The 25869-nt window shown below is 37.8% G+C and overlaps 1 protein-coding gene across 1 annotated transcript in view; it reads right to left on the bottom strand.

The window, feature by feature from the left end:
• LOC120863868 (receptor-type tyrosine-protein phosphatase delta-like) overlaps window positions 1-25869 on the bottom strand; it is a 561974-nt gene that overhangs the window by 532468 nt on the left and 3637 nt on the right. The gene's annotated exons all lie outside the window — the stretch shown is intronic.

The following is a 25869-nucleotide window of genomic DNA, read 5'->3' as shown; positions in this document are numbered from 1 at the left end:
GCACTCAGAATAGCCCTTATCAAAAACCTTGTCTTTGTGAATTCCACCCTTAAAGTCTAGCCCCTAAAACACTTTTCCAATATTTCTTTTGAAAATCAGTCTCTCTCTTTGGAATTTGAATTTGGTATCCAGTGTCTTTCTACTCTGGATCACAGCCAAAACTACCATTTTAATATTGTTACCTATGTCCTAATAATTAATCCTATGGCCATTGTGATGTTATCCAAATTAAGTTTGAAATCAATTTTAAACCATAAGTTAATCTTTTTAAACATTTTATTATGCTTATTGTTATTGTATTATTTTTTTTTTTGGCTGTGCTATGCAGCATGTGGGATCTTTGTTCCCTGACCAGGAATCAAATCTTCATCCCCTGCCTTGGAAGCACAGAGTCTTAAACACTGGAACACCAGGGATGTCTCAACCATAGGTTAATCTTAAGTAAGATATTTTAGACACTGGTGTTACTGCTTTAAGAAATATATTAAATATCAATTATGAATATGTCATTATAAAGGAAATCTCTGAGACTAATTTGATAGTTTACATTTTTACTCTTTGTTTATTAACATAACTGTATTTTCCACACATTTGTCTTGCAAAATAATGACTCATTATTACAGAAAAAATATTAAGAAATTAGGTGACAAATTCCTGCACGGATACATATCATCTTCTACTTATGCTGTATTTCCTTAGTCTCCTAAGAAAGCTAAGGCAGGAACAAAGCAAGAGGTTTTCAATATTCTGTGATCACATGTAGCTACAGGATTGGTTGCTACCACTGTGTTAAACATGAAAGTCCCTGCAAAAGTGGAAACCATGTTTTCAGTCGTTTTTGTCTTGTCCTGCTTTTTGTCTTCCTTAGTAAGCATTTTCCAGCTTCCATTATTCCTTAAATGCACCGCGGGTGACACCCCTCCCATGCTTGTATTCTGTACCAAGGAGCGTCACTGCCAATTTCCCCAGTGATTTAGGACATCTGTCCTCTTTGACCTTGCCCTTGAAACAGTTAACTGCACACCCTGGTAATGTCTGTGTTAGCCAGGGTTCTAGAATCCTAAGTGCTACAAAAGTAAATGTAGACCAAGAAATAAAAGGCTATAAGAAATGGGAATAAAGTGTTAAAAGTACAAACCAATATCAACATGTGTTCTGTCAGAGAAAGTGCACTTTAAATTGTCCACAGCCAGGCACTCACTACAATTTAGTAATTCTCCCAGAGAGAGTAGAAATGTTGCATTTATCCCTCGGATAGAAGGTTAAGGACAAGGTTAGTGAAGGCTAAAGTTAAAATACTTCCCCAAGACATGGGTGAAATGCAATGATTTAATGTGGTAAAATCATTTTTTTAAAAAGGCTTACCTTTGCTTCCTATGCTGTATCAATGATAATAAGTGATGTTATTGAGGACCTATTCCTACTAGACATTAATCCTTATAACTCTCTGGTGGGGGTATATTTTACCCCCATAAACACATCAGGAAACACAAGCTGACAGAGGTTAACCAATTTGCCCAATGTCCCATAGCTGACAATGGAAGATGAGTTGAATCTGGTTCCATTAAACGGCAAAGTTCCCCATCTCCCAAAGCCTGGTGTTGTACTCAGGTATGTTAGGATAAGGCAGTTTAACAGGTTAGAGAGCAGGAAGTATGAACAGACTTCTGCTTCTCTACACTAAATCCAATGTTGGCACAGCCCATATTATGATCTTTCTAAGATACACTTCTGGTCAGGTCAGTCCTCTGCATGAAATCCTTCAATGCTTTCATATCTACATCTGAAGAAAGAACAACTAAATGTCCCAGTAACATTCCAAACACTCAGGGTTCTTTTTCCAGCCCGCTAAACCTAACAGCCCACTCCCCTCAGCCTCCTCTTGAGTCCCTCTTCTTTCTTGGTATCCTACTATGCAATACTATCCTAGTTTTCTATCATTGGGGCAGTTCTTTCCCCGGCTTCTTACAACTTATGCTTTCTTTGCCTGGCCTCTAAATACTGGGTGTCCCACCGACCCTCCCTTCTTGACATTCCTGGGTCATTCCATCCCTTCAAACCTAGCTTTATGTCCCAGTGATTCTCAAATTTTTATCTCCATGAAAACTGCACCTCTGATCTACGGACTTCTACAATACACAGTTCCCCTTTCCCTGAATATTTCACAGGGACCCCCAAACAAAAGTTTTCCAAAATGACTTCCCCATCTCCCAACATGTCGCTTTGCCAGCTTTCCCCATCTTGGTACATGACACTATTTCAGGACAAAAACCTGTATCTATCCTCAGTTTCTGCTATTCCTCCTCCACCACCACATACCGCTGAAGGATGGACATATCCCAGCCCATCAGAAATCCTATCTCAACTGCCATCACCATCTCTCAGCTGGATTGCCTACAACAGCTTCCTAAACGGCCTATGTCTGCTCTTGTACCTCCCAATCTATTCTTTACACAGCAGCCAGAGTGATCTTTTTACAACAAAGATCCAATGTGTCTCTCCTCCATCTACAGCCCTCCTTTCTATAGTGTCCCACTGTGCACTAAATGAAATCCAATCTTCCCACCACGGCCTGCAGACCCTGAGCCACCAGACCTCCTGACCAGCTCCCTCCAATCTTAATCAGTTTCTCTACAAGTCCAACAGCCTCTAGCCCAGCTGGTTTCCTTTCAGTTCATCAAACAGCTATTAATATTTCCTGCTTCTTGTCCTTTATATACACTGATAGTACTCTCTATCCGTATCCAGCTGATTACTTCTCAACCTTCAGATCTGCTCACATATTGCTTCTGAAAAGAATTTACAAGACCAAGATTCTAAGAAGGCAGGCAACACATTTTAACACATTTTTTTTTTCTTTCTTGTCAGAGGCATTAAGCAGTTTATAATTGTATGTTGGTAAGTTCTCCAATGGAAAGAATGGTATCTGCTTAGACCACTAGTAAATGTTCAGTACTTAGCATCAGTCAGTTCAGTCGCACAGTCGTGTACGACTCTTTGTGACCCCACAGACTGCAGCACGCCAGGCTTCCCTGCCCACCACCAACTCCCGGAGCTTGCTCAAACTCATGTCCATCAAGTCGGTGATGCCATCCAACCATCTCATCCTCTGTCGTCCCCTTCTCCTCCCACCTTCAATCTTTCCCAGCATCAAGGTCTTCTCTAAGGAGTTAGTTCTTTGCATCAGGTGCCCAAAGTATTGGAGCTTCAGCTTTAGCATCAGTTCTTCCGATGAATATTCAGGGTTGATATCCTTTAGGATTGACTGGTTTGATGTCCCTGCACTCCATGGGACTCTCAAGCATCACCTCCAACACCACAGTTCAAAAGCATCAATTCTTCAGTGCTCAGCTTTCTTTATAGTCCAACTCTCACATTCATACATGACTACTGGAAAAACCACAGCTTTGACTAGACAGACCTTTGTTGGCAAAGTAATGTCTGTAGCATAGTGCCTATGATATATAGAAGGCATTCTAATAAATATAAATATTATAATTCAAAGCCTTCCTTTGAGACAGAGGGAAAGCGGCAGGGCACAACCATTAGCCGTTGTGCTGTGCTGTGCTGAGTTGCTCAATCAGGCCCAGCTCTTTGCAACCCCACATACTGTAGCCCGCCAGGCTCCTCTGTCCGTGGGGACTCTCTCCAGGCAAGGATACTGGAGTGGGTGGCCATGCCTTCCTCCAGGGGAGCTTCCCAACCCAGGGATCGAACCCAGGTCTCCCACATCGCAGGTGGATTCTTTACCATCTGAGCCACCAGGGAAGCCCATTAGCCACTGAGGGTATGACAAAAACTGGTTATAATCCATTAGTTCCAAGATGCCAGAAGACTGGACTTACAGCAGACCTTGAACCTCATTAGAGACTCTCTGTAATACATCAGCATACTACACGACACTCCCACAGGGGCCATGACAGTTCTGAGGCAAACCACAGAAGACCAAAAGGTGGGCAATGACCCAGTTCCTGGAAATTTCTGCCCCTCCACCAAAATGGCTGGAATAACCCACCCACCTGTTGACCTGCGAAATTACCTAGTCCATAGAAACTAATCCCCCATTTTGGGGCTTCTCGCCTTCTGAGATGGCCCACACTTTATCTATGGAGGGTGTATCTCCCTGAAGAAATCTGTTTTCACTCTACTTCAGCTCGCATGAAGCCAAGGACCTTCGTTCGGCAGCCTATTCCAGAGACTCACCTAAGACCTAGAACATGATCATCCTCCTGCAACAGCATAATCTGGTCCCTGACTACCACTCCCAACCCTCCAACCCCGTACTCCCATTCCCATCATACCTTTAAAAGACTTGAGGGTGACCCAAGGAACATGCCTGCTTGGCATATGCTGCTCCTTTTCTCTGGAATCCTCTTTCTCTCCTTGTTTAAACTGGTAGATTTCTGCTCACTCCTGGGATCCAATTCTGAGATCTTCAGAGAGTACTCTCTGTACTTCTCTCAGAGTGTACAGAGAGAAGATCTCAGAATTGTATCATCTCCAATTTATATTTCAATTCCCAAAGCTCAGCACACTCTATGGTAAAGGAATAAATGAATCAACCCACCAATCTATTTGGTACTCAAGGAATTTTAATTTCCTGCCACAAAAAAGTCACCAAATTCCTATCCTCCCCCAACCCTAGACTTTGCAATGTAAATCAAATTACCATTTACATCTCAAAACAGAGTACACCTTTAACAGACAGGATACTTATCATGTCCCTTCACTCAAAAGTGTACTCATTCTCTAGAGGTTATTAAAATTTTTGAATTAACTAAATATGGTTCTAAACCAGTTAAGCCAAATACCTAGATGAACTTGAATAGGATCCATTTAAAATAATAGGCCTGAAATTAGGTGGAAGAGTTTCTTTTTTGGAAAGCTACATTTTCATAATTATTAGTGTAATACCTCAAAGTACATTTCATTAGTACTTATCACCACCCTAAAAATATAATAATAAGATGATAAGATATTTAATAATGTGGTGGGCACTGAGATCTATTTTGCCAGCAATTCCATTATCTAAAAAGGAAGCAAACCCTATGAAAGTCTGTTGTTTGCCTAACTGCAGGTGATGAATTTCATGCAATGATTATGAAACACACAGGACCTGGAATGGAATCACTTCCATCTGCAAAAGACTGATATTCAATACTTTGAAACTAGTGACATTTAACATGAGCATGTTAGTAGTACTATAGAACAGTCAAATATCCAAAGTCACTAAAGAATATACAGAGTTGTTAAAGAATTGATAACAATTTCTATGGAAGTTGCAGAATTGGTTGTCAAAAGTGAGATGGTAACAGAGGTTATTATTGTCCATAAATTTTTAAAACCATAAAACATAAAACATCAAGGACATGTTTGTTGGGGTCACTGTAAATCTTTAACATTTGCAACAGGATACAATGAAGTCATATAACATTTCTGAAATGCTACTCTCAAGTAAACTGAAATAACTCAAGACATGAAAAATTTGTTAGTATTTTAGAATAACTCAGGGCATTTTCATCTTTAGAGCACATGTCGGCAAGGGTATTCCATATAATGTAGCACTTGCAAAAAAAAAAAAAAAAACAAATATTCTTAGAAAGACTCTACCATACTATAGTGACAACACCGTATGTCCTGTGCACCCTTTTTACATTTACTGTTGAGCGCTTACCAAGTTGAATAAATACTTACCACTAACATTTTCTTGATTGTTCACGTAAATTATTTTTTCATATTTTTACAATTAAAGTAGAATTCACGCAGTGAAGTGTACAGATCTTAAGTATAATTGGATGAACTGTCACAATGGAAACCTCAGGAAAGTGTGTCATGTAAAATAGGAGGAGAAACCACAAGGTAAGTAAAGTTTGCTAAAATTTTTAAAAACTGCACACTAAATCCTTTAAAATGTAAACTCAAAGTCCTGAATCAGACATCTCCAAATACAAACAAAAAAGAATTCATACAAGATATGTCTTTTTCATCCAAGTTAGAATGAATTTGATGATTCTGAAAACACTCTGCTATTCATCTCAACAGTGAATTACTTTTATGAGTCAACGGTATTGTAAACACTGCAAAACCTCAGAGAGAGTTTCACACAGCAAAGATCATTTACATATACTAATTTGGCAAAAACTGCTTTTCAAATCACAATGTTTTACAAAAGCCATATTCTATTTTTCCTTTAGTGCTTTTTTGACAGTTGGAAATGGGTACAAGTTGTAATTTACTTGCATCCATTTCCTACTTTACTAGTGTCCAGTAAAATCATTCAAACAGCATGACAGATAAAAGCCAATACTGAAAAGTGTTTCCAGTCTTCTGAGAGCTATAATGTGCACTGAATGCAAATGGCAACTCATGATTAAAATATATATATGATATATACTTATATATATAATATATACACATGCCTGATGAGTACTAAGATAGTGTCTCAATGTATTTAAGGATCCTGCAATATTAATGTTACGTAAAATTGTGTGCATTGATCTAGTAATCCCCAAAGCTCCTAATCTGACTTTAATTTACCTTAATGGAGGATTGCTTTGGGAAAAATCCTGCAAGACACAGTGAAATCTGATGACGGGTAGTCGTTTGTTTTCATAGTCATGAAAGCAGAACCACACACACAAAAATGTGTTTTTCATTAAAAACATTCCACAATTTGAAAAGTATGGGGGAAACAGGCAATGAATCACAAGGAAGAAAGTCAATTATGGCGATTACCAAAACAGCCACACAACATTTCAGAAATGCCTGACTGAACAGGGTCACAATACACTTGGAGTTATCTGAAACAGAAAATTAACCAGTGTTTGCGCCCAGTATGTGTGTTTTGTTAACAAAGTGATTTTGATTGAGTTTATGGTCACATTGCAGGATCACAAGACTTCACAAAGAGGATTACTTTAAATATGAAATCTTTCAACTGTAAAAGTAATCACGTCTGAAGGAGGTTGGATATTAAATATTTCTCTAAATTGGAGTTATCTTTTTCTTTTCCAGGTTGCCTGAGGCTTCATTTTTTCCCATGAACTGAATAACTACACATACCCTGCAAAGAACAGAAAATATCTTAAATGAAAAGAAATGCAACCCTTCACTTCATATTGGTACTCTCATAAATTTAATAGCCACTGTTCATTATACAGAGAGCTACATAACAAAAAGACATTTTCTTTCCTATTCTAACTTTGCACAAGAAAAAAACAATCAGTAGTACAACTGACCTGATATAATCTCTGTGGGTCCTAAAAATCTTAACAGTGGTAACATATCCAATTCATCTAGAGGCCACAGCCACACAGCTAATGGTGAGAAGAAAAAATAGTAACAATCAAGGTTTAAAGGTTAAGATAAGATGTTTACAGCTTTTCTGACTTACTATCTAAGAAGACTTTGCTAAAATTTAATCTTATTGAATGGTACTCCAAGAGGTGATTATCATGGATTTGAACATGTGACCTTTGAAATTTTGCAGAATGTCTTAGCATAGCTACTTGTGGTGATCTACAAGCCTTACATACACGAAGGGACAGGCGAAAAGATGGAGACAGAATTGGGTCCAGTGAGTATTAATGTATTTTAATTTACTCATTTATCACCTTAGTAGGTCTTACGTAAGAATTCTCATTATCCTCTAGATTCTGTAAAAAAAATTTCAGAGAATAAGCATGGTGAAAGTGAAAGCGTTAGTTGCTCAGTTGTGTTAGACTCTTTGCAACCCCATGGACTGTGGCCCGCCAGGCTCCTCTGTCCATGGAATTCTCCAGGCAAGAATGCTGGAGTGGGTATCCACTCCCTTCTCCAGTGGATCTTTCTGACCCAGGGATCAAACCTGGGTCTCCTGCACTGCAGACAGATTCTTTACATCTGAGCCTCCAGGAAAGCCCATAAGCATAGCTGCTGCTGCTGCTGCTGCTAAGTCACTTCAGTTGTGTCCGACTCTGTGTGACGCCATAGATGGCAGCCCACCAAGCTCCCCCGTCCCTGGGATTCTCCAGGCAAGAACCCTGGAGTGGGTTGCCATTTCCTTCTCCAATGCGTGAAAGTGAAAAGTGAAAGTGAAGTCGCTCAGTCATGCCCGACCCTCAGCGACCCCATGGACTGCAGCCTTCCAGGCTTCTCCGTCCCTGGGATTTTCCAGGCAGGAGTACTGGAGTGGGGTGCCATTGCCTTCTCCGATAAGCACAGCAATTATAGCTAATAATACTGCATCATATAGTTCAATGTTTCTAAGAAAGCAGATCTTAAATGCTCTCACCACAATAAAGAAACAGTAATTAGGTGATAGGAGGCAAGGGTTGGAGAAGGAAATGGCAACCCACTCCAATACTCTTGCCTGGAGAATCCCACGGACAGAGCAGCCTGGCGGGCCACAGTCCATGGGGTCGCAAAGAGTCAGACACGACTGAGAGACTAACACTAAGACAGGATATAATTTTTATATCCAGAATCGTATAAGAAATTCAGTAATTTTGCAATTTTTTTTTGTTAAACATCTCACCACCTTTTATAATTTGTTTTCATTTGTTTCAGAAATAATGTTATTATTAATAACTGCTTATACACCTAAGTTCTAAAGTTTCCACAAAGAGGGCAATAGCAGCAAAAGTAATAATAATTGTAGCATCAATACTAATAAAAATGGCTCTATTTACTGAAAACTGCACATGTCAGAGCACACCATTCATTAAATGCATTATCTCATTTAATGTTCACAGCAATATTAAGAGGGAAGCAGGTGTTCCTGTCTTTCCTACTTTAGAGATAAGAAAAAGGGGATCAAAGAGGCTATTACACAGCAGGAATTTAAACTCCAGTCCATGTAGAGAAGATACAATGAGCTAAGATATGCAAAATCAAAGATTTCTAACAAACACACCTTCGGGCATTCCCTCTAGAGCTTTGGACAAGACATTGAAACTTCCCATTTTTCAGATTTTTTGCTATATAAAATAAAGGCAGAAAAGAAAGTGAATACAGAATTGCTTTATAGCAGGCAGCTTCGTAACTCCTGAATTTATGGGGCGGGGTGTGGAGGGGTGCGGGGGGCGTTATTCAAAGCAAATAACAACTCGGAGCAAAGCTGGTGCTTTTGCCTAAAGGGGTGAACATGACTAACCTGAGGAATCCAACTGCGTGGAAAGGGCCAAATTGATACAATCTAGGTTTTGAAAGGACCCGCAGGTTACAGTGAATTAATCAGGAAAGGCAGTGATCTAGGCAAATATTCAATCGGGGGCCAGTGCTGCAGACCCAGAGAGTCAGCAAAGCAGAGCTGGAGTGTGGGGTGGGTGGGGGGACTGGATGGCCTTGGCCCTTCTGTGCAAATAGACATGACCCAGGATCTTGGCACCAGCTGGAGCAGGGGGGAAATCAGAGAGCAAAGAAGGACCTGGCACTTCATTGAAGGTCTGGGGGCACAGGGAATGGGCTAAGTCCAGAACTGTAGCCTCCATAAACAGATCTAAGAATAAAATTTGCTTTCCAAAAGAGCTGAGGAATGCCATCCCAGCAAAGGCCTGTCTCAGGATACTGCATTCACTAGTCTCTCTGCCTACCTTCTTTCCCAGAAAGTCACCTTCTCAGATACCCACCTTCATTAAAAGAGCCCTGTTTCCACCTCTCCCCACACTCAGTCATTTATATCCCTTCCAAGCTGTTGTCTTCATAGCATTTAATCACTATCTCATTTATTTTACACACTCTTGTCGGTTTATTGCGATTATCTCCCTACTGGAATGAAAGCTCCCTAAAAAAATAATCTCATCTTTGTTGATGCCTACTGTATCTACAATGCCTAGATCCATGTCTGGGAGACAGTAGGAACTCAATAAGTAGTTATCTGCTTAATACAAAGATAAATTTCAAAGCAACATTGTTTAAATGCCATTCTTCCTTTGCTAGAGTTTGGGGTTTTATGGGCTGGTACGTGTTCTATGATATACATTAAGAGATGGCTAAATTGGTAAATGAAAATAAATATAATCAAAGTTAGTGACCTTGAAACTTGTGAATTAATTCAGGCGTAAATACTGCTCAAAATGCAGAACTTGAATGTTTTGATAGTTTAATAGGATACTGACAAAGCAAACTACAAGATATGCTCTATTTCACAAAGAAAGAGAGCCCTTGGCACATCTCTAAAAGACCAGAGTTACTGGTTAATCACTAAAAACCCATACTCCTCATGGACTGTTTTCTTTTTTTGGTTAAAAATAAAAAGGTCTTTAATGTTAGGACATCTACAAAACAACTGATATGTACCACGTGCATATGTGCTAAGTTGCTTGCGACCCTACAGACTGTAGACCACCAGGCTCCTATCCATGGGATTCTCCAGGTGGCAAGAATACTGGAATGGGTTGCCATACCCTCCCTCCAGGGGATCTTCCTGACCAGGGATCAAACCTACCTCTCTTACATCCCTTACACTGGCAGGCAGGTTCTTTACCACTAGCACCATCTGGGAATCCAATATGTACGACAGATATAATCAAAATGTTGCCTTATAAAAATACAGAAATTAACTTTCAAATTCTCATCTTTTATATACAATTCTTAAAATAATTTTAGGTCCTAAGTTCAGAACTTTAATATGCTGTTTTTCTTCTAACCATAAAACAACTAACTGAAACAAGATTTTGAAATCATGAAAATTGAATTTGAAGTCAAAACAGGAATTTTCTAGGTAGACGATTATCTAGTATCTAACTTTAAAATGAAACAACACTGTACCATTTAAACCAAAAGTAGTTTTATTTATTTGCTTTCTTATTTTGTTGTGAGGTTGTAAAGAGAAATAAGAAATTTCAAGCTGTAGTTAAGCATTTGACTACAATTAAATTACATATTATACATATACACACATGCATGTGTATAAATATATGTGTATATAATATTACCATGTCTCAGAACATAAGTAATTGGCATGATATTATGTCAAAATCTGATTTAAGGCTTCTTGGTTTTTAACTCAAAATTTTAGGGTCAATTACAGTTCATTGTAAAAAATAAATCAGAGAAATTAACAAAGAATAATCTATAAGATAAACACAAGGGGTAAGGGTTCAGTCCAACTAACCATAATAGCAGGAAAAACCCACAGTAATTGAAGGACTATTATAACTGACTCAGTCATGGACCTACAGAAAAATAAAACTGAATGAGCAAACCAGAGATAAGCCTTGAAATATCAATGGTTTCAGATTATTTTAAGGAACACTGCAAATAAACTGAGGAAGGAAGGAATGTTTAGTTTGAGGATAAATAACTGGCAATTTTTTTAAATCTATTTAAAATCTTGCCCTATATTACAACTATTTGTCCCTTACAGATGATTTGAAGGTAAGATTATTAAACTACATTCCTCCCTTTGAAAACATCCAGATACTATGAGCTACTTTGAAACGTCTCACTTTTAAAATCAACTAATAAAATCCTTTTGAAATTCAACTCAAAATTAACTCATGCAGATCTTTTTACTGAGCATAACACTTTTCTCTAATAAATTGCTTGAGACTAAAAAGATACCATTTATATATAGCGACAGAAAACACTGATTAAAAACTGGCCATTTAACTCAACATCTTTAAAAAAAATCTGTATACATGTAACTCTACATTGGAAATTTATAACATGCTCTACTTACACTTTTTTTCTAGCAAAGCAGTACTTGCTTCGTGTGCTAGAATTAAACGTGATTATATAAATAATAATCATTTAATACTTTAAAGTACTTTACCACTTATACAGGAAACTATATAATTAAAGAACAAATAACAAGTAGTAACAAAGAGAATAAAACACCAGAAAAACAAGATGAAAATCTCAGGAAAAGAGAAAAGTCTCCACTTCTGTCCAAGAAGTACACTTCTTGTACAAGGAATAACAACACAGAAAAAGATCAACTGTTTTGACTATATAACGTTAGAAATAAAATTCCATATGTAGATCAATTACTAAAGTAAGATCAATAACCATGTTCAAGACACACTTGTTACAAACATGACAAAGAGTTAATATGCTTAATAGATAAAGAATGGGAACTAATGAACAAAAATCCTTAGGCAAAGGAAATGTACAGATACTTCATGTAACAGGAATAATTACTTGCAAACAAACATTAGGGAGAAAGCATCACTTCCATAATTAAAGAAATTCATATTAAGACAATGAAGCAATGTTTTGCTTATTAAATCAACAAAATCTAGATGAAAATTTTTAAACTGACCAACTGGAAGAAAGAAACTCAGTAATTACTGGTAGCATTATTAGCACATACATGCTTTCTGGAACATGACCTGGTGAAATGTTTCAAAAGACATAAAAATGTTCATATTCTTTGACCTAAGGATACCACTTTATGTGTCAATACTAAAAGAAATAATGCAAAATACAGAAAAACCTATCCTGATTAAATGTTCCTCAAAACGTTGCATTTGGAATAGTGAGGAAAAGGGGGCGAAAAGAACAAAAACAATGGCTACTGACAGGAAAATAGATAAATCTAGTCAACAAATGATTGGGTAGCCATTAAAGATGACAATCATGATGAGGCAAGATGAAAAATATATATATATATATATATACATATTTATGCCAAAATGACAACTGACAAAGTGCTAAAAAACAAGCTCACCATACAGTATAAAGGTATAGAAATTTTTCTCAAGTCAGAACAGTGGGTTGTTTTCAAGCGATGGGATTATTTAGTGACTTTTTTTAGTTCGTATCTAACTTTCCTATAATGAGGTTATACTACTGTTACGACTTTAAAATAGATAAATAAAAGTCAGCATATAGAAATGTGTAAACAATACCACTTGACCGCTGTATTAGAGTAAAATATTAGAAAAACTACTTTGGGTTCATGCTCTCTTTCAAATCGCTTCACTGTAACCCAATAAAAAAGTAAGAAAGACTTTTCTTAGTCGGCTATTTGTCAAACATACCCAAGTAGAATGTTCCATATTTCTGTGCTTTTCCGTTCTCTACTCTGAGTGTGAGCTATCATCGGAGCTCAGTATTTAATTCAGTAAGGCTATAATTACATACATTTAACATACTAAAACATAAACTACACATTTCTGAAACCTAATCATGCCCATCCTTAATTTTTTTCAGATAATTAAACAACTGAAAATGATAAACTGGCCCTTTAACAGACTTAGCAACCCTTTTTCACCAAGTACATCAATTAACTACAGTACCATACCAGACCAATATTGTATCTCCTACAGTGCATGTAACAATATGAACAAGAGACTCCCATCATGTCACCTGAACTGAGAGTTCTTACAATCCTTTCTGTAATGACAAATTTAAGTTCTACGTTATTACCTAGAGCACTGTGTCCCACAATTGCCATGCGGTGGGGCTGAGCATTTAGAATATTAATCTCTCTGGGGTGAGAATGTGTGGCTGTTTTATACAGCTTCTACCCAATCCTAATATTCCTGTGATCATCAAGATTTAGATCTGTAATTACAAGAGGACCCTGATTTTCACCTCAGTTACTGATAGAGACAGTCCGTATAATCACAATAAAAAGCCAAGACTTGAAAAATGAGACGCTGCAAGAGGTTTATGTCCCCAGGTTCCAATGGATTAATTGGCTCAGAGTGCTTGGAGCCCCTGCACTTTCCCATTTTGTTATGGGGGCTGAGGATGCGTGAAGCAGAAACACTTCCATCCTTCCAGAAACCCTCTTTGCTAAGGAAATTTAAAGTAATAATAACAAATCTGCTAGAAACAGAAAAAAGCTTCATTTTTTTAATGGACAAATTTTCTGGGGAGAGTAGTGGCAGACTCAGTCCATGGTTCTGAACCAACACCAGAACACCCTCGGCACTTCGTGTGTGCAGTTCCCTGCCTCTTCATAGCTTTTTCAAAGCTACAAGCATCACCTAATACACAGTCAACTGTCTTCTTAATCAACTGTCTCTAAAAACGCTCATCCCCCAGAAACCTGTTTTTGTTCATTTTGATTATAAAAACTGGAGGTACATGGGGACAGTCTCAGAACTGATTAAGACTCAAACAACAACAAAAAACCTACATCTAGCTGCTGCTACATACTTTCCAAAGCATACCGAAACAAAACAATTCCTCGATATAACTATAGTTATAGTCGACATTTTGCAATTCAAAAACAAAAACAATATAAAAAGGCTACCTGAAAAAGACAAATGCAGCAACTAACATTATCAGAGACTCTTAGACTGCAAGGAGATCAAACCAGTCAATCATAAGGAAATCAACCCTGAATATTCATTGGAAGGACTGATGCTGAAGCTGAAACTCCATTATTTCGGCCACCTGATGTGAAGAGCCCAGTGATCAGAAAAGACTCTGATCTGGAAAAGATTGAAGGCAAGAGGAGAAGGAGGCGACAGAGGACAAAATGATTGGAGGGCATCACCGACTCAATGGATATGAGTTTGAGCAAACTCCAGAGATAGTGGACAGGGGAGCCTGGCGTGGGGCAGTCCTTGGGCTCGCAAAGAATCGGACATGACTTAGCGACTGAACAACAAAATTACCAGACATGCTGATGCTCTCCATGGGAAGTGATAGTGACTCATGATGTGAAAGGAGAAGAGAACAGTCGGGAACAATCAGCTCAGGTTCCATGACTAAGAGAGAAGCCAGTTAGGAGAAAGCAGGGCTCTGTTCCCAGGAATTGTTACAAAGTCCTTCTGCTTTCATCCCTCCTCCTTCCCCTGGCTGCTCTAGGACAGCTCTCCAGAAACCTGAAGTGGGGCCTTTAACCCTTGCCTCAGTGGCAGGAAATGAGTGGAGAGATGCGAGGCAGCAGTTAAAGTACTGCCTTAATTCTGCCTCCACTGCCCTGCCTCTCATCCCCACTGGACTGTCAGAGGTGAGTCTGGAGGTGCTCATCTGCCCCCACATTTCTTTCAATGACTTCTAACAGGTTGCAGTGATATGTGTCTGTCAGCATTAATTACATGTGACACTGGATTGGCCTGATCCCTGACAAAATTCCAGAGTGTGTAATAAAGCAAAAGGACAGGAGGAAATATGGGAAAGTAGGAACGATGACTAGAGAAGGCTCTGTAATGCTTTTGCCTCGCCAGGTTTTCCGTCAAGCTGCCCTCCTGATCAGCCCTGGCCAACCTAACAATACACACATTTGCTCTACTCTGCATATGAAGCTTTAAGATGTCAGATTCATGGGTCTGCTGACAACAGCCCGTCTACACCAGCTGCCCCATTCAAAGCATCCCCGTTCATTCTCATAGCATCCTGTTTGAACGCTAACTGTATGATCACCTACAGCCCGTCAGTGAAAAGTAGCTGCAGACAGACAGAAATCACTTGGAAAACAACAGAAAAGACTCACTAAGAAGAAACCTGAGACGTGACGTGGCAGAACTGATAAAACTGAATTTGTTTCCATATGTGACTTCCATAGAAGAGTATTTCTCCACATTGGACAAATACAAAAATCAGAGGGTATGCATGTATGTCATTAGACAAAAAGCACAGAATCGGCTATTAATTCACTTCCCTTGAGGATTATTTCTGAGACAGCATCTTTCACTTACATGTGACAAGTAGATTCTTTGCTTGTAAGATCAATGGGTATTCTCAGTATACAAATGGCTTATCTTTACTACATATGTAACCTTGAAAATATCACATGATGTCTCAGAACCATTAGGCAGCTCAGTACTGTCCAAACCAACTTTGTGCAACAACAGAATTTTCTGTCTATACTATTCTATACAACAGCTCCTACCTACATGTAGCTATTGACCACTTGAAACACAGCTACTACAACTAAGTTTTTAATTATACTTAATTTTAATTAAGATGGAGATTTGTTTCCTGATGGTTAAAAAATATATAGCATAAAGATCTGTCTCTTGTTCTTCCCTTGAGTCTTTTTTGACAAAAAGCAGTAGGTCTCTCATCAAAGCAGATGCTGTCTGAGGCAAAACCTTCCTTCATCTGAGAACCAGCAACGTGTCAGACAGAACCCCATTTCTTGCAGTATATGAGGGACAGCATTAACTACAAACAAATTCACTTGGGTTCTGGAGACCAAGCCAGAAAGGTTAGCTGGGACAGTGAAGTCTCCTCAACATAAAGTTTAAACTAACATCCTTTCTAGCACCGTTGGAAGATTTCCCACTCACTCTCTGAGAAATGGCTATCTTTATGACAAAGAGGCTACTGTGGTCCATTTTACAGACAAAGATGTGTTTAGTTCTCATCGCAAGATATGAAAACATAATGTAATGTGTCACTCTGGTACCTAAAAAATCCAAAAGGAAAAAATAGAGTCCTATGTTTAAAATATCTAGAAAATCATTTATGTACCCTTTGGCTATCAGTGATACCACATTCATGTAGGTTTGTGGATGCCAGCTTTTATTCTTTTGTTTATTTCATTATTTTTCTCAATTCTAGTTGCAAAGAATGTTACTACTATAAAATCCTACTATATCATGTGCATCTTTTCTTCCAAATGATGAAAACTACTGTGAAAAATAACACAAACAGAAACGGTAGCTGGCCTTTTAAAAACATTAATTTAAAAGTATTATTCACCTCTATACTACTTTCACTTAGTACAGTTTTTTCCCATTACTACCAATAGTCACTACGTGGATAGTGATAAAAAATAATAGATATTATTTTTTAAATGCTCTGAAATAAAATATCCTTTAGAAGGAGGCTAAGAAGATGCATATTTTTTAAATTTTTTCATAGAAACTAACCATCTATACAATAATCCATTGTCTGCTCTACCAAGGTGATTTATTAAGGATAATGAAGCATATGATTTAATAGCTGCCACAAATTCTTTTTCAAGTAAGATGGGTATAAATAATACAAAAAGATGGTCCAATAATAGCCAAATCCTAACCTAAGAACTATTCTATATGCTGGATCACAGGAAATTAGATGAGCTCAATTAACTATGGAGCCAAGTGAAGAGTGGTTAGGCAATCAAGAGTGGTTAGGCTCTAACCACCTCCTCTTATTCTAGCAATTATTATTAGTATTATTTAGTGAAACCTGTAAGCTTTCCTGTCACAGTAATTTGAGTAGCTTTTTTTTCCACATGGCAACACAGTGTTAGTCGTGTCTAACTCCTTGTCATCCCAAGGACTGTAACCTGCCAGGTTCCTCTGTCCAATTGCCATTCTCCATGCAAGAATACTGAAGTGGGTAGCTATTCCTTTCAGTCTCCAATTAGAAATGTACATTATGCTAGAATTAATTTTCCAAAATCTTAAGAATTCAGATCTCCGCCTGTCAGTGTAAATTGTACCTGGCAGCATTTGGCTCGTCCTTACATTCCCACAGTGCCTTGCCATTTAGGAAAGATAAATATATGATCCTTCAAAGAATAAACACAAAAATGGGAGAGCAGGTAAGTGTATAAAATGAGATTTCTAAGATCCTTACCAGACAAAAAAATGCATTTCATATCCCTGTGAGACCTGGTTCTAACACTTATCACTCAAACTTTTGAGTCCTTCTGATGGCCAGCTGCCAAGAAGTCACTTCCTTTGGTGACAAAGCTCTCCTTAGGCCAGTTTCCTATAAAGCATGGGGGAAAAAAAAACCCACAAAATGATATTCAGTGTTTAAATACAAGTGTCCAAACATCAGCTCCTGTTTGCAAGTTGACATAGTCCTCTCCCAGCTCTCTGTTTAATATTGAAGTCTTTGCAGGGCGTTATGAAATCAGTGAGGCGAAATTTCTAACAGGAAATACAAGCAGTCATACAAGCCAGCTGCTTGGCCTAAAAAGACTGTCTGGCTGTGCCTTACAGACGTGGCACAGACATTCATTGATAAGCTGGCACAGCTAGTCCTGTCCCCATGCCACCCAGGGAACCCATCTAAAATAAGATTAGAGGTTGCCAATCCTAGTGTTCATATAATACTGGGCAGTGGGAAATTTCCATGGCTCAACATAAACAAGGGGCCTACGTGTGAGACACATGTCACCTTCTGAGAAATGCCTGCTTCACCGGGAGCATTCAGCACCAGCATGTTTCCACACTGCAGCGCCTACTGCTCCTGCTTGCCCAAGCCGGGCCTGCCAGAACTGAGATCAATTTTATTAGATACCATTAGTCTCTGTTAGGGCGGTCATTTGAATAACAACAGACTGGCAAGTATAAAACTAAGGCACCTGTTGTACATTTGGCAGCCTCATTGAGGCCCCTTAAAAAGAAAACAAATACAAGCTACAATGATGCCAGGCAATGGCTTTTGGTTCAATAATGACCATGTGTCAGAATTAAGTGCATCTGGGAATTCCTACCACAGCCAGATGTAAAGGCAGATTTGTCTTGTCTAGTGGCATATGAGGAGATACACTCAGTACACACAGATTTAGCTTTGTCTTGGTTTGGTAGGGAGCTAGGTAAGTGGAAGTTAGCTCAAGTAAAATAAAATTAATTACTTAAGAGCAACTGACAATATAATCATAACTGGTAAAGTTACACATTAAACATATGGGTTGTAAGATCTGGGCTATGAGCTAACTGACCTCTGCTTTTTCTAGGTACATGAATTTTTTCACAAATTACTCAGTAACAATATGACAATATTACTAGGACACTGAGTCAGGCGGCCATGGGTTAGGTGTTAGAAATGCAATGGGAGAAAGGATTTAGGCTTTGGCTTTGAGAAATTTGTAATGAATCAGGCCATTAACAAGCAATTACAATGCATTACGAAAAGATGCCATATGTAAAAGGCATTGCTTCTCTAAGTGCTGAAAGAAAGGGTATCCAGGTTTGTCAGGATGAGAAGACTTCCTGCAAGAGTTTTCAGCTCAGCTAAGCCCTGAAGGAAGAGGGGAATCAGGCAAAGATGGAAGCAGAAAGGAGTTTCCAGGAAAGGGAGAAAGCATGCTCAGAATTATACACAGAAGAGTCAAAGTAGCACATCAGGGAAACAGCAAATACTTTAGTATGGCTGGGCTGCAAGTGTGTTGGGGGTGAGGGAGAAGAAACAGAAAAGACAATTATGAGAATGGCAAAGTGGCAAGAGACAAGGAAGGGAGAAGGACATCAACGGCCAAATGACTTCTGTTGAGTATTACAAGCTTTACATAGAGCAGAAGAGAGAGCCACTGGAGTATCTGAAGGAGAAGGGTGACAGAATCAGATGTGAATTTCTTAATGAATATGCTGGCTACAGAGCACCAAAGCAACCACACTGTGACCCCAAGTAAACACAGAGAGGCTGCAGTCTGGGCAAAAGAGGATGAAGGCCTTGCCAACAGACGCCAGCTAACATATTAAAAGGTAGTGAATAATTTGGCTGAAAGAAAGTTAACAGTTATTTTGGCATACTGGAGTAACAAGAGCTCATTTAGAGAAAACAAGTTTTAAATGATAAATTTAAAATCAAGATTTAAATAGCATATTTCCTAGTTTTTTTGATAAAAAGAGATCAGACTCAAGGTGTGTCCAGGCAAAAGTAAAACTCAGATTCTATTCAATTGCACTTAGCCAACCATTTCTTATAGTACCTGGATATTTTTAACAATATTTATTGAACTTCTCACTCTTAATTTATAACTATTATCATCAAAAGACATTTATTATGAGCCTTATTATGGAAGAACCTTCACTACACAGTACTCAAACCTTCACTACACAGTCCACACAGCTCCAGGCTCCTAACAGATTTTTGTTTACAGATTAACCCACAGGAAAACATGACAAAATAGGACAGTACACGCATGTGAGAGACCTGGGCATTTCAGAAACCTGGGCAAAGAAGACTCAATTGTTGACATACTGTAAGAGCCATAAGTGACCAAAGCATTTTTCATGTAACTTTATGTACTATGTCTGATTTAAAACTTCAGGGTGCCTTGTTGTCAGAGAAAAAAATAATTTTCCAAATCAAACAAATCCAACATCCTGTCTTGTATTATTATTTATAAGACCATAATTAACCAGAGATAGGTTATCTGTTACCTGATCCCTCTCCCACCAAAAAAGCTAAATTTTTATAAAGATGGGTTAAATGAGAAAAATGTTATAAAATCATCCATTACTTAACATGAAATTAACAGGTGAGTTGCAAAAAGAATATTTTAGAAGACAGTATAACTGGCAAAATTTCCCAGATACAGTTGTGCAGGGTAAGCTGCCAGTAAACAGAACACATACGTATCAGTCACTTGGCATAATTCCATTTCTTTGACAGGAGGCTGTTCATCAGATATCTCTGCTCCATCTATAGTTCTCTTTGTAAAAATGCTTTTGATTCCCTACCTGTTGGGCAGCTATGAAAATGCAAGCCTTGGTGATTTAAAAAAAAACTATTCTTGGTGGAAATATTTTATTTAACCACTTCTACTCTAGGACTATCCCAAGAGCTCAGGAAGTTGTGTGACTGGCCTGAAAGCATATAATTTTAGAGCTGAAAGGCAACTGCAGGAAAAAAAAAAAAAAAAAGTTAACCAATCCAAACCAAACAGTTTAAGTTCAAAAAAAATTCAGTCCCAAGCAGAGAAAGAAACACAGAGACTCTTCAGAAACAATAATGGGAAAACCTACATAATGTTTAAGATTCTTCCTGAATTTGGTTAAGAAAGTACCATGTTATTGTGCATATGTGCCTGGTATATATGAAGTAGTTTTCTTAAAAAAAAAAATTCATATCATTCACAAGAGTATATTGAGGGTATAAGAGTGGAGTGGATAATAGTTGGGATCATAACTTAAAATCTTGGCTTTAAGTTACATCTTTATTATATCTAGCTATGCAACCTTAGGCAAATACTTAACCCCTCAAGCTGTCTCTTCAATGTGCCTGCTAAGTCACTTCAGTCATGTCCAGCTCTTTATAATCTCATAGACTATGTAGCCCGCCAGACTCCTCTGTCCATGGGATTTTCCAGGACAATACTAGAGTGGATTGCCCTTTCCTCCTCCAGGGGATCATCCTGGCTCAGGGATCAAACCCGCCTCTCTTAGTTCTCCTGCATTGGCAGGCAGGTTCTTTACCACCAGCACCGCCTGGGAGTCCCCTCTTGAATAACTGATGATAATAAAAGCATTTGACTTAGTGTTGTTTTAGACATTAAACATGACAGTGAAAATAAAGTGCTATGCTGAATGTCTAGAACATGTACGTGCTCAGCAAATTTTAGCAACCATCACAATTACAACTTTATATACCAATCACTATTATTGTACTTAAAGAAAATAAAAAGAAATTAGTTTTCCACCTATCTCAATGTCCTGAGTATCACCAAAGGTTTCAACTGAATAATTATTCTTCACATTCATGATTTCAATTAAATTCTACTCAAAATAAATTCAAAGCAAAGAACATGTAGCACTTGAGAATCAGAAAATGAGAGAATAATTAGGATTTCAACAGCTCCAAGTTAGGACAGCTGGCAAGAAGAGACAGGGGATTCTAAGAACAGCACTGGTAGAACCAAAAAGGTGCCTGAGGGCAGGGGCTCTGACACTGCAGCAGGTCAGAGCTCTTGAGGTTCCACAGAGAACGGAGGCTGGACACACAAGCTGGGATTAGACTGCAAGGGGCTTTGCCTGCTATGCTGGGAATTCAGCACTTGAGGATGCAGAGTTGAAAGCCTTGAGTTTCAGAAAGCAAAAGTTTTTAGGAAGAACTGAAAAGGAAAAAAGAGAAAATAAGGTACCAAGAAAAAAGTATGGATGAAAGATTATATTTTAGGTTTATAAAATACAGAATGTGGGACAAAGGAGAGCTTTCTACTTCTCAACTATCTAACAAGCAGATTTTAAAAAATTCAGATCTGGAACCCCAGAGAGAAGTTATAAATTTTATTTTCAGAGTCATCTATGCAGAAATTATTGCTTCTATGAGAAGTAGATAGGAACAGCTCATGAGACAGTATAGACAGTGATCTGAAGAGGGCCAGGGATAAAACAGTAAGAGTTTAGAATGGAGAAGGGACACAGAGGCCAAAAGCATACAATGAAGGGAAAGCAATGTTGATGAAGAAAGTGAGGATCAAAAAAAGGACTCAGAGACACCCTCCATCCATGAGATATTTCCAATGGAAGATGCTCCCCAAAATGCATCCCTCTAGGAAAATATTATAACGCCTTTCTTTTTCCCCCAAGAAAAATGTGAAAATCATTAGTTAGCCATTAAGTGAATTTAGAATACTTAAGACATTTCCAGTAGATTACTATTATTACCAATTAGCCTACTACTCCATTTAAATTAAGATATACAACAGAATTTATAAATAAGGATATAAAACCAAGTATCTAAAAATCACACACTGAATTATTTCAATCAGAAAAGTCAAAATGAGTAGCCATATTTTCTCTCTTAAAATCCTTTAACAGTTTGTTAATTAAGTTACTAGTATAAGCAGTTCAAATATGTGTTTGCAGAAAGGCTGAGTTCCACTTGTGCAGTAAGAAACCATTAGCTCATGCATGATATGTCCTTTCAGTTAGGGTGGAAGGAGACTGGAGGAAAAAAAATATATTTTAAACTTTGTGAACAAATGTCTTTTGGGCCTATAATGGAACACTGGATCAGCATTTGATGTGTCTAGTCTAATTTAAATTGTACTGGTGGATTTTAGGGACAGACAGAAGGCAGTAAATTCCTATCCTCCATCAATACATTTGACCTCAGAGCAAACCCCACAACTGGCTACAGGCACCCACCATCCATCATTGCTCTTGAAACCTGATCTTTCATGGAAGGACAGCTGCGATGGGCAAAGAGCTAAGGAGCTTTCTAAGATGCACCACCATTTAAAAAAAAAAAGGCAATTCTGTCGGTTCGGTGTTTTAATTAAAGGCTTTTCTAAACATTTCTTCCTCGAGACTTAGCTCAACATCAAATATGAAGAATCTATTAAGATATTTTTCACTTTTAAGCAAAATTTTCTCTTTGTACGTTGTAGGTAAAATCATTTCTAGCTTTTCCTTTAAAAGCTTTCTGAGATAAACAGCGTACTATGGCAGACTGATGTGTACAGACTTCAGAAACGGTGCTGGACAGGAAAAGGTAATTCTAGAATCTGTAGTAATTACACCATGTACACAAGAGTGTACACGACTCATACCCAAGTCTTCATTTTCAAATCAGGAAGCAATAATTTATAGTAGATAAAGATAGCAGGACACTATCATACAAAATCGCGTCATAGAATACAGCATGTCCGTTACATTACTCCTGCATCCAGGAATTTTTTTTAATTTAAAATACAAAATAAGACAAATTCTTATCTAATTGTATCTTCATCACATCTATGGCTATTTTCTCCATGTTGTGATGGTGAAACAAGACCCTAAAATGTTATGTAATTTCTGCCAAGATTCCACAGAAAATAAGTGACAAAACTAAGGTATAAATTTAGTTTTTCTTGCATCAAATTTATGTTTTTTTTTACTGTAGTCAAAAAAAAAAAGAAGAAGCTGGTCCAGATTTTGCAACCTTTAGCATTATATTTACATACACTATACACCTACATGCTTAAACAAGATTAAAATAACTGTTTTTCAATTATTAATAAAATCAATATTAATATAAACCTTTTTGTTAATAAAAGGAATCCGCTTACTGAAGCTTAAAAAAAAAGTCACTTGTTACTTGGGACCCAATGATTAAAGATGACCATTTCATAGATCTGAAAGCACACTTTCCCCTAGTCCCGAAGCAATACTGAGAAACACAATTTTCTAAATGCAATTCACAAATCTCAATTTAGTTAGCTACTGCTACATTAAAGAATATACCTTGAGGACTGTGGAAAAAGACAATTAAGAATTTATAAATTCAATCAGCCTCATGACACCGACAGTTACAATGGTTAAAGTCAGTCAACAGCAAAGTGGTAAAGGTCACAAGGCCCCTGACATTGTTACCTGAATGTCAAAGTTAAGTCCTGCTTCTGGGCAGTGGATTCAAAGAACTAGGAGAAAATCCAGCTTCAGACAGCTGCTTTTGCTCTTATATTTCGTTATAAATGCTGAAGAAGCCAAAGGGGAGCCTGCCACCTAAGAGTGCCCATTTGCAAAGGAGAGCAGAACTTGCTTGCTGCAGGTAGGAACCACAAGGACTATTCAAGTGGTCTCAACACTGTCTGTGTATGGGTGCACCTGATCTGCTGCCTCACAGACAGAATCAGCCATCTTAGCTTTCTAAATTGGCATCTCTTTCATTTAATTTACTGATCCATGACATACATGGATTTGATTTAGGGGGCAGCAGAGGTCGAAAAGCCAAGAAAAAGTTCCGTTTTGCTCTTTGTTTCTTGTAATTTTTTAAAAGTTATAGAGTAACTGACAAGTATTGATATGACCCTATTAAAGATGTCAGCATCAAACAGAAAACAATGAACAGAAAGAAATCAAATGTATTAGTTTCAGAGGAAGGAGGCAGGACATAGCAGGCTATTTCAGTTATTCTTTCTTCCCAACAAGTTGACAGTATAACCAGACACAATATTTAAATTACCTTAATGTCTGTCTTAAGAATATCTTATAAATGTTAAGAAAAGAAACTGCAAACCGCTGATTACATAAAAGCAAATGGGTGATTTATTAAACGGAAAATGAGGGGCATAGGCCTGAAATGTAATTTTGTGAGTTACGTCTTTCAAGAATTCTATTTCATTAACGTTTCAGTCTTGCACCACTGTCATGACTCAATTATTTAGGTTACATTAGGTCAGAGACCTCTATAATGCATAAGCATTTGCTCTTTAACCTCCCAAGACTTATGACGTAAAGAAAACAGTAAACTTTTACATCTGAGGCTACAGTTTCATATAATGAACAATCAGTAAGCATAGACCACTTATTCTTTTAGCTATCTTTCTTAGGGGCTTGACTGTGGAGAGCTGGAAACACATTTTTATTTTTAAAATAGGGGTGGGAGAATTTGGACACTATAAATTGTCAAAACAAATGCAAGCCACACATGCCATTTTAATAAGTGTTACCAGCTACTAATTAGAAGCAAATGAAATTATCCATACAGAAAACATATCCCCAAACAAACCTATCCTTTGGTGGAAATGTCACTGTGCCATGATATTATGGAAGCTTAAACAAGGGATGTTTGTTGCAATGAAATTTACTGATAATTCCCTCCTAAGTAATCTTCCTCCACATTTTCAGGTTTCTTCTGTTGATGCGTTATATAGGAGTCCTCAATCTTGTAGCTCACGGAAAAAAAACAACTCTTCTCTTTGCAAATCATTGATAATGTAAAAATTCTTTAAACGCTGATTTTGCTTGCAGCTGCAAGTTGTCTTTATGCCATCACAAGTAAGTAGCTTTCTTTAAAGATTTTTCCAAGAAATCAAACAGTACAAAGACCTGAAAAATAACTCCATAAGGCAAAAACACACTGAGTAGGCCTTGCTTAAAATATAACTCATTTACTCAAACTAACCTTTTCAATCAAAAACTACTGGCCCTTTAAGAAAACAGGGGAAAAAAACAGTCTCTGAATATTCTGGAAAACTGAATAATTATATCTTTCTATTTAGCATTTCATATATTCATGTTTATAAAATGAATCCTAAAAGTGTACTTTGTGGCTTCTAAGTTGAATATATTACATTCAAGGTAAAGTTTATTTTCATGAAGACCAGAAACTTTGGGAAAAGGGCACCCATGATCAAAGGTTAAAAGCATATTTAAAGATGTGAGCCTAAAAGTTTGATGCTCTCAGAATCATAAATTAGAGCATATGCATACTCCAACTCTCTGACTACCTACAAATACACACTGAAAGGGTATTTTTGAAGCCAAATCACCTTGAGAAATCCATCACTCCTGAAATGGCACTTTTAATACGTGATTGTGTTAATGAATT

Source organism: Oryx dammah, unplaced genomic scaffold (assembly GCF_014754425.2).
Source record: "Oryx dammah isolate SB20612 unplaced genomic scaffold, SCBI_Odam_1.1 HiC_scaffold_1, whole genome shotgun sequence".
Classification (NCBI taxonomy): domain Eukaryota; kingdom Metazoa; phylum Chordata; class Mammalia; order Artiodactyla; family Bovidae; genus Oryx; species Oryx dammah.
The sequence above is the reverse complement of the archived record's forward strand: the minus strand, read 5'-3'. Positions and strand labels throughout refer to the sequence as shown.